We start from the raw sequence: 9,133 nt of genomic DNA, 5'->3' as shown, positions 1-9,133 counted from the left end.
TTGTTAAGACATTGCCTTTCATCCTTCCGGGGTCGATAAATTAAGCACCAGTTGCGTACTGGGGTTGATATAATCGACTGGTTCCTCTCCTCCAAAATTTCGGACTTTGTGCCTAGAGTAGAAAAGAATATTATTTCGTTAAGGTTATTTCTATAGAAATTATAGCCAGCGCTGTTTTTTGCTACAATGTTTCGTATCGAGACGTCAGATGTAAACAAACAATGAGATCAGAGACAAATATGGTAAATGAGTGTATATATGCCATATTTCTGGGGGGTTTTGCACCTTCATCAGCACCCATTTAACCCACTCTTCTCTCCGAACATATTGCTTATATAGCCACCACATACAGCGGTGTTAAGTTATCTCTATATATAAAACTGTAGTTGTGTGAGTGTCTGTCCCCTTCGATTTAGATTCCTAACTACTCCCACATTTTGCGGTGCAGTTTAACCAAAACCGGGTATCTTATAGTCGTGATTCATATCGAGCCCTTCTGGGTATTAGCGCGCGTCTACGATGAGTCTACGATTTTAAAAATAATTTACCATCATTTTTTTCCATTTTCATGCATATTTTTTTGAAGGGAAGTAACTCTCTAAAAATGTCTACGATGAGTCAACGATTTAAAAAAAAATTGCCATTATATTTTTTCCATTTTTAATGCATTTCTTTGCTATTTTTGGCTATAGCTCTCTAAAAATGCTGTATAGTTATTTCCCTTACAAACCCGAGCAACGCCGGGCGATACTGCTAGTTGGATATAACAACTTACATATTAAGCGCATTCCTGGGGCTAGTATGTAAATATTAATTACTTCTAAGCACGTGGTATCTCGTTATGTAACCATAATATATTATAAAGTATATTAAATGTCATTATGAGTCAACGCCACATCTACTGCATTAGTAGTGTGCTTTACAATATTTTATTAAGGTTATTTCTACAGAAATACTAACCATCTCACTTCAGAACTTTCTCAATCTTTTTTTGAGTACAGGAATTCTATCACCTTTAAGTGAAAATATTTTACTTCATTAGGAAATCTAGTAGCACATAAATTAAAAGAATTAATATGGGCATTGTTTTAATTAGTTCTTGTCATTTAATCCCAGGCAAGTAACAGTCGCATAGAACTATGATCAAAAGTTCTGGCCGTGACCTCCTATTTTAGTCAAACAGCATATCTAGGACTAAAGTATCTGATGTATCGTGACCAGCATTTTTAAAAAGTTGTTTTAAAAAGCGTTGTTTGAGGGAGATTTGTGTTCTATTTCTATCAAGCTGAACGATGATGTAGAGTCTCCCTGCCAAGGGGTTTTCACATCTTTTGGACTGGTGGAATCAAGATCTGTTGCGACTCAGCCTGAACATTCGGCTGCGTTTCTGGGATGGAGTGAATGGCAAATATGCTTAGAGTGAGATTCGGTATGTGGTGAGAAAGAACGGTAAATGTGTCAGGCGGTTTAAATAAAGGATTAGGCAGAAGTGTAGTTTTGAGGAGCAGAAGCCTTTGAAGCAACAATAGAACTGATAAGATAAAACAGCAGGTTTTTGAGCTAATTTTCGTAATACGATAAAGAGGGGAATTCTGCCATCAAGCACCCAAGGATCAGGTGGGGGTGATAGAACGTGTGATGGAATAAATCTGCCACTTAAAAACTCAGAAAGCAGAGAGACGGAACAATTACTGCAAGGCATCGGAAGATTGATTTTCGTACACTTTGAACTCAGAGTGCACGAAAATCAGAGTGCAAAGAACCAGAAAACTTCCTCTACAAGGCTTTAATGACATTGTCAACTTCCCTATGTATATATATGTATAGAGTGTTAGGTGTGGTGTACAGAAATTGAATAGTGAGAAATTGAAAAGTCATCAGAATTTTGGAAAATTTTTTTTTTTTATTTCTTCATTATTATTAGCGCTTTCGTTCATTTCTCGAACTTGTCAAATAAAGTTTTTGAATGTACAACTAACTTGGTCATTTATATAAAAGAGATGGTTTTTTTTTTTGGGGGGGGGTTGTTTAGAAGAAGAGTACATTGTTCTTGTTTTCTTTTTGGTGGTAGGGGAAGATTCCATGACAATGGAGATAGACAGAAATATAGGTAGGTAGATAGGCTGATAGATAAATAGATAGATAGGTAGAGAGAGGGAGAGAGAGAAGGGGACCCCCTTCCTATTCACCATTAATTTATTTAGTCATTTACATTTGTATTGGAATGAGTTTAAGGATGGTAACCTCTTAAAAAAAGCCGGTGTGGTGTGGGGATCACTGAAAGTCTTTCTGCTTTCTTTCTCTCTTCCTCTTCTTTTTTCTCTTTTCTCTTTCTTTCTTTTCTCCTCTTTCTTTCTTTTTTCCTCATTCTTTCTTTTTCTCCTCTGAGTTATATTTAGAATACAAAATGTACTGTCTCCACTTTCCTTTCAAAAATTCAATTTTGGAGACAATCTTTTAATGAAATGTAGTTCTGCTTGAAAAAGCATTAGTATAATATTTACAAATTAAAAATTTTTAAAAAGATAAATAATAAAATACAATTTTTAATATATATATCCCACTATTCTGTCCTATTACTCTGTCACTCACTCTCCCTCACTCTTCCTCCCTTGCTCACGTAGCTCTCACGTGACCATCGGCCGTCTTTCTTTCTTCTAACTTGTGTTTCTTGCTTTCTCTTCGTTGTAGCTGGAACAAGGAAGACGTGTTTTTGTCTGTCTCCTGTCCAAGCTGATTTACGCATTCGCCACCACAACCTCGTTTAGGCTTAGCAGCCCTTCCTGTTTGTTTTCACCGTCCTGTTTGTGGTACCAATTTTGACCCTCCGCAAAATCCCAAATTTTATTTATTTTGCTTTGCGGGGGGCAACTGTTTTATCGAAAGCGTATATTGTTATTAAATACTCGAAATACGAGAGTAGAAAAACAGCCAACAACTGATTATGGGTCGTTCTTTATGTTGTTTGTCTTGTTTTCCATCTGTGTCTTTCGTTGTTCGAAAAAATAGTTCATAGTCCATGTACTCATACTTCGTATTTTTTTGTTGTGCACGTTTCATGACGTCCTATGCCCACATATGCATATACATACATACATACATACATACATACATACATACATACATCTACATACATACTACTACATACATACATACATATATACATCATACATACATACATACATACATATATATATATATATATATATATATATATATATATTATATATATATATATATATACATATAATCTTATTTTAAAATAGTGTACATATAAGCACAAGGAAAAACTACCTTTAACAGGTAATTTTTACATGCTAGAAGAAGCAACCAAAACGGCCAAAATCACAATTTAATTGCAATTTCGAAGTAAATGAAAAATAAAAAACTTTTACCTGTTATTTTTTGCGGTTATACCTAGGTTTCAGATTTCTTTAGCAAATAAGATTATCTGCTACCCTTTAACAGATAATTTAGCAAATAAGATTATCTGCCAGGCGAATTCTCATCAGTAACTGGCCTCAATAACTAACTTATAATTCAGAAACAAATAACACGTGTACCATCATTATATGTTATAATATTTCAAAATTCAGTGCGCAAGCGTAGTTTCAGCCGACGGTAAATAGATAATGCCGAGCTGATTCTTCGAGAATGCTAAGATCATATTCATAAGATACATATATAGGGCAGCGAATATTCGTTAGGAATATCATCACCAGTGGCCTAGCATGCATAATAGTCAATAGACAACATAATCTTATTTTAAAATAGTGTACATTTAAACACAAGAGAAAACTACCCTGATTCTTCTCGAAGAATCAGCTCGGCATTATGGAATTTGTGCGTAGTCTGTTTCTGAGAGCTATTCTATTGGACCGCTGGCTAATCATTAAAACATTGGTTTTTTAATGAACATAGAAATCATACATTAGTCCCTAATTTTCTATGCAAATATATGAATGAAAATTAAGTTCAGACCTTAAGTAGAAATAGCAGCCAAATTTCCCTCAAAACACCCTGTCTTAATCCGACAATTTTGCATATTATATAGTTTTAATGAGAAACTGTAACTAAAGATTAAGATTATTAATCACACAAAGAGGTGAAAGAAGAGAGACAACATAACGAAATTTTTGGCTGACTGTCATCCTGTACTCCCCTTATTGCTAGCGAAATGGTATATGCCGGCCGTGTGAGCAACTGGTTGTTTTAATGGCGGAACAAACAGAGGAATACCATTAGAAAAGTTTTAATTATTATCTCGGTAACTATAGCGGCTAGAAAAAAAATACAAAACGCATTCCAATCTATGCACCCCGTCTCCACATGTGTGCCATTTTTCCACGCGAATCCACCCAGCCGTTTGGCTGTGAACCTCAAGACAATAAAGAATACGTTCGCCTATGTCCATATATTATAGATGTATGAATATATATATATATGAATATATATATTATATTATAATATATATATATATATATATAATATATATATATATATATATATATATCACAAATGTGTTGCGTTACACACATGAATTACAAGTTGCCACGTGTTGTGTAGCACCGCTAAACATAGTGGGTATTTGTAAGATGTGATCGTGTATAATTGAGGGGTTACCCTGTTGTCAGCACCTCATGACTGCTGATAACAGGGTAATAACCCTTGAAATATGCCTATGCACTCATTTTCCACCCTCATTGGTGTAACATGCGAAACGACGTAACATGCAGTACTTGCTCTGAATTCTATAGAAATTTTACAGAGATGAACTTAAAAATTAAACTCTGTCTCCTTCCCCTCTCTATGTCCAAATTATTCCATTCTCGTATATGTGATTATTTCTGACGCACGATTGTTATCCCTAAAGGGTCGTACGATCACGTAGAGGCTGCACTCATCGGAATATTTTGCAGTACCACAAGATCTCAATCTCCTGTTGTATAGGGACTGATTGTGACCTAGTGAAATTTTTCAGAAAATGCAAGCCCTCAATTATGCTGACAAAGTTATGAACGTCAAGATTTTCCATTTTTCTATCTTCTGAAATTTAGGGCTTTTCTGAACCATGGAAACACGACTGTAGAAGAATGGATTATAATGACTCTTATACTTGACTGGTACTTTATTTTATCTATTCCGGAAGAATGAACGGCAGAGTTAACCACGGCGAGATACGAATACTAAATATAATATGATTACCAAAGATTGTGGTATTTAGTTCCAAACTATATAACTACCTTCCCAATAAAAACAATATTAATATCACTAACAGCAGGTGATGTAGTTAAAGAAATCTTTGGAATTCAATGCTGTGTTATCAAAACATTCATGTAAACTCATTTTTTCTACAACGATGTTTTTGTTTCATATAGTTTTTGTTGTTGTTATTGCTGTAGTTAATCTCGCTAAAGCAACGGAATTTTGATATTGAAACAAAGAATGCTTTCTTTATTATTGATTTTATTAATTTCTTTTCTAAACACAAAGCTAATTGTTATTGTTATTGTTTTCCTTCCTCTCTAGGGCAGACTTGAACATATATCGAACAGCTATATGCTCAAAGACTTCCAATTATGGCTACCTCGCCCCTTATTTCAAGTAAAGTGTATCTAGAGTCCAATTATTATTTTTTTTATTTCTCTTTTTTTTTATCAAATTCTAATATATCTCTTATTCAAAACGAGAGGAACCCGTGGAAGTTCTCCGTTAAATAATCCTCCTTGGTTAAATCGTAACATCATTTTAAAGGTTTTAATTATGATTTCAAGTTTTGGATTTCATACCATGTTCAAAATGCTTTCATAATCTAAAAGATATCGTTCCGTAGTTAAGGTTGTTGAAAGCGTAACATTCAAACATCTCTCATTATATTAATTATTTGAATTGTGTCTTCAATTTCGTTATATAGTTAAGCTCGTTGAAAGAGTGTTACTCGAACTTGTTTCGTTATGTTAAAGAATGTGTTCAATAGTTTAAATTATTAAAAGTGTAACGTTCAAACACATATCGTTGAAGACAAAATAATTCTTATAGTATATCATAAGGAGCACTCCGTCAGTTTCGACGACGAGGGGACCAACTGATACGATCAACGGAACAGCTTGCTCGAGAAATTAAGGTGCAAGTGGCTGAGCACTCCACGAACACGTGTACCCTTAACGTAGTTCTCAGGGAGTTTCAGCGTGACACAGAGTGTGACAAGGCTGGACCTTTGAAATTCAGGTACTACTCATTTTTACCAGCTGAGTGGACTGGAGCAACGTGAAATAAAGTGTCTTACTGAAGATCATAACGCTTCACCGGGAATTGAACTCACGACCTTACGATCGTGAGCCGAATGCCCTAACCACTAAGCCACGCGCCCTCACATAGTATATCATAGAGTGTTGATGTTCAAATGCTACACTTTCCTGACAAGAAAACAACAGTAACTAAACGTGTGGTCCAGCTCCGGGTCGATAAAAAAAGTACCAGTTACGCACTGGGATCGATCTAATCGACTTAATCCCTTTGTCTGTCCTTGTTTGTCCCCTCTATGTTTAGCCCCTTGTGGGCAATAAAGAAATTATATAGATATATATATTATATATATATATATATATATATATATATATATATATATATATATATATATATATATATCTATATATATATATATTATATATATATATATATATATATATAATATGTATATTGTATGTATGTATATATTATATATTAATATCATTATCATCATCATCACCACATCAGATCGATCTTGATCGGGTTTCATTGACGATGAGATTTCACTAATTCATATTTCTATTGCAGTTGGTTGAAGGTCCCTCTTGTTGAGTGTTAACTCTAATGCATGTCGTTACTAGCCTTCCTTACCTTTCCTTTTCTTTGTGTTGGTTTTCCATGAGAACATATTGTGATTTAATTCATCTTTATTTTTCCAAGTGTGTCTACAGAAGTATAGCTTGAGTTTTAGTTTGAAATCTAGTTATTATCATGCAGTTGTTTGTTGGTTAAGTGTGCTTTTCGTGACGTGGAGAGCGTATACTTCATCTAGACGTTTAGAGATTGTCTTATGGGAGTGCAAACATCGTAATCCGTTGAAAAGTATGTCCAAAGCATACTAAATTTAGTTTCTAAAGCCTTCTTTTACTAGCAAGTACATTCAACGGGATAGCACATAGTCTACCTACTTAAATTTTACTTATAAGTCTTAGGCCAACCTGAGGTTATTATAGAGAACACTTCCTGCAGATATCGCGCGACCGTAGTATTGAACGTAGAGCCATGTGATTGAGAAGTGAGCTGCTTAACCAAACTACGGAATCCTGTGGACGTGTGGCCTCAAAATGGGGCCAAGAGCCTGTTCAATCTTTTTTCTAAGTTTTCTGCTGATTCCAGAGCGCTTGATTTCCTCTGTAATATTTTTTTCATTATCAAACTCCTGAAATTGTGAACCAGAAGAGGAGCCACTATAGAGTGTTTTATCTGCTAGAAATAGCAGACATGAAAAGTATGGGATACGTTGGATAATGTAGCTCTTGATATGCAGTACCCGAGAAAAGGACGAGGTGATCATGCCTTGAACATCTTTGATCATAGGCCTGTCTGCTAAATGAGGACAGAGTTCAAGTTAAGTAATTACAACAATTACAAAGAAATTATGTTATCTTATCTGTCAAACATTTAAATAGAACACACTCACCGGTAAAATTTCCACTTATTTCTTATTTTTTTTCCCCTAAATTTTCGTTGCGTCTTGCAACCTTTTCAATAGTCTTGACTCTGTCCGTTATTTACACTGACAGAGTCAAACTATTGAAAGGTTGCAAGACGCAACGAAAATTTTAGGAAAATAAAAATAAGAAATAGAAATAAGAAATAAGTGGAAATTTTACCGGTGTGTGTGTTACATTATAAGGCACAAAAGAAAATGACTCTCCCCAGACACAACAAAAATATGCTTCAACCACACAAACGATACATATAAAGAATCTTGCAACCAAATCCAAAAACGAATTTAAATAGAATAAAAGAAAAAAAAACAAAAAAAAAACAAACTATTTTCCCTGTAACAACTTTTTGCCGACAATGTGTTTTTGCGGCTAATGCTGTTGTTATTATTGGTTGATGTTATTGTTTTATTGCGGTTGTTGATGCTTTTGTCTTTATTGTAGCTACTTTTGCAGAAGCAATGGATATGACTACTGAAATAAAGAATTCCTTCTCTATTATAAAGGAGAATGTTGTCATTGTTGATAATGCTGCGGCTGTGGTGGTGGTGGTCGCCCAACCATTTACCACTATCACTGGTATTGCTGCTGATATTGTTATTACTGTTGTTTATTGCTATTGTTGCTGTTGTTATTGCTATTTTTTTTCTCTCTCAGAAAGTCTTATTCTTTCAGGCAAGTTCTAAATTACGCTGAGCAAAGCGAGAAACCTGTAAAGCAGATAAATACGGAACTTGTAAATGCTCACGCTCACTCACATACACATACATAGAGAAAAGTAAGATATATAAATAAATAACAGAATTAACGAGTATAGGTGCAGGAGCGGCTGTGTGGTAAGTAGCTTGTTTACCAACCACATGGTTCCGGGTTCAGTCCCACTGCGTGGCACCTTGGGCAAGTGTCTTCTACTATAGCCTCGGGCCGACCAAAGCCCTGTGAGTGGATTTGGTAGACGGAAACTGAAAGAAGCCCGTCGGAATTTCTTAGCGCGCTAGCACAAGACATTTGAAATTTCATCCCTAATGTAATCGGTAAGACTAAGCACGTGTCTGACTTGGCACGGAAAGCTGGGGTTAGTTTTGTAGTTTACATTGTACAATGAACGAATGCACTGATGAAGCACAGACATTTGAATTATGTAAGTAATTCTTTGTTTAAAGGCCGAAACACCGAGGTATGCATTTAAATCTGTTTTTATATAAATTTTCATCTGTCCTGCCCGCCAAAATTTGGTTCTGGTGTTCGCTGAATTTTTCCTCTAGAGAATTCCTTTGTAGTTTGATCGTTGATGATCTGTTTCTAGCATACGGCTGACTTCCTAGCAGTCAAGCCCTGCCAATAATATATATATATGGAGGTGCAATGGCCCAGTGGTTAGGGCAGCGGACTCGCGG

At 35.2% G+C, this 9,133-nt stretch overlaps 1 long non-coding RNA gene across 1 annotated transcript in view; it reads left to right on the top strand.

Annotated features, from left to right (window-relative positions):
- Positions 1-277: 277 nt before the first annotated feature.
- LOC118766199 overlaps positions 278-9,133 on the top strand; it is a 25,195-nt gene continuing 16,339 nt past the window's right edge. Inside the window, exons 1-2 of the long non-coding RNA XR_005002105.1 lie at positions 278-361; positions 6,550-6,555. This is a non-coding gene — a long non-coding RNA (uncharacterized LOC118766199). The remainder of the gene's footprint in view (positions 362-6,549; positions 6,556-9,133) is intronic.

Source organism: Octopus sinensis, linkage group LG1 (assembly GCF_006345805.1).
Source record: "Octopus sinensis linkage group LG1, ASM634580v1, whole genome shotgun sequence".
NCBI lineage: Eukaryota > Metazoa > Mollusca > Cephalopoda > Octopoda > Octopodidae > Octopus > Octopus sinensis.
The sequence above is the reverse complement of the archived record's forward strand: the minus strand, read 5'-3'. Positions and strand labels throughout refer to the sequence as shown.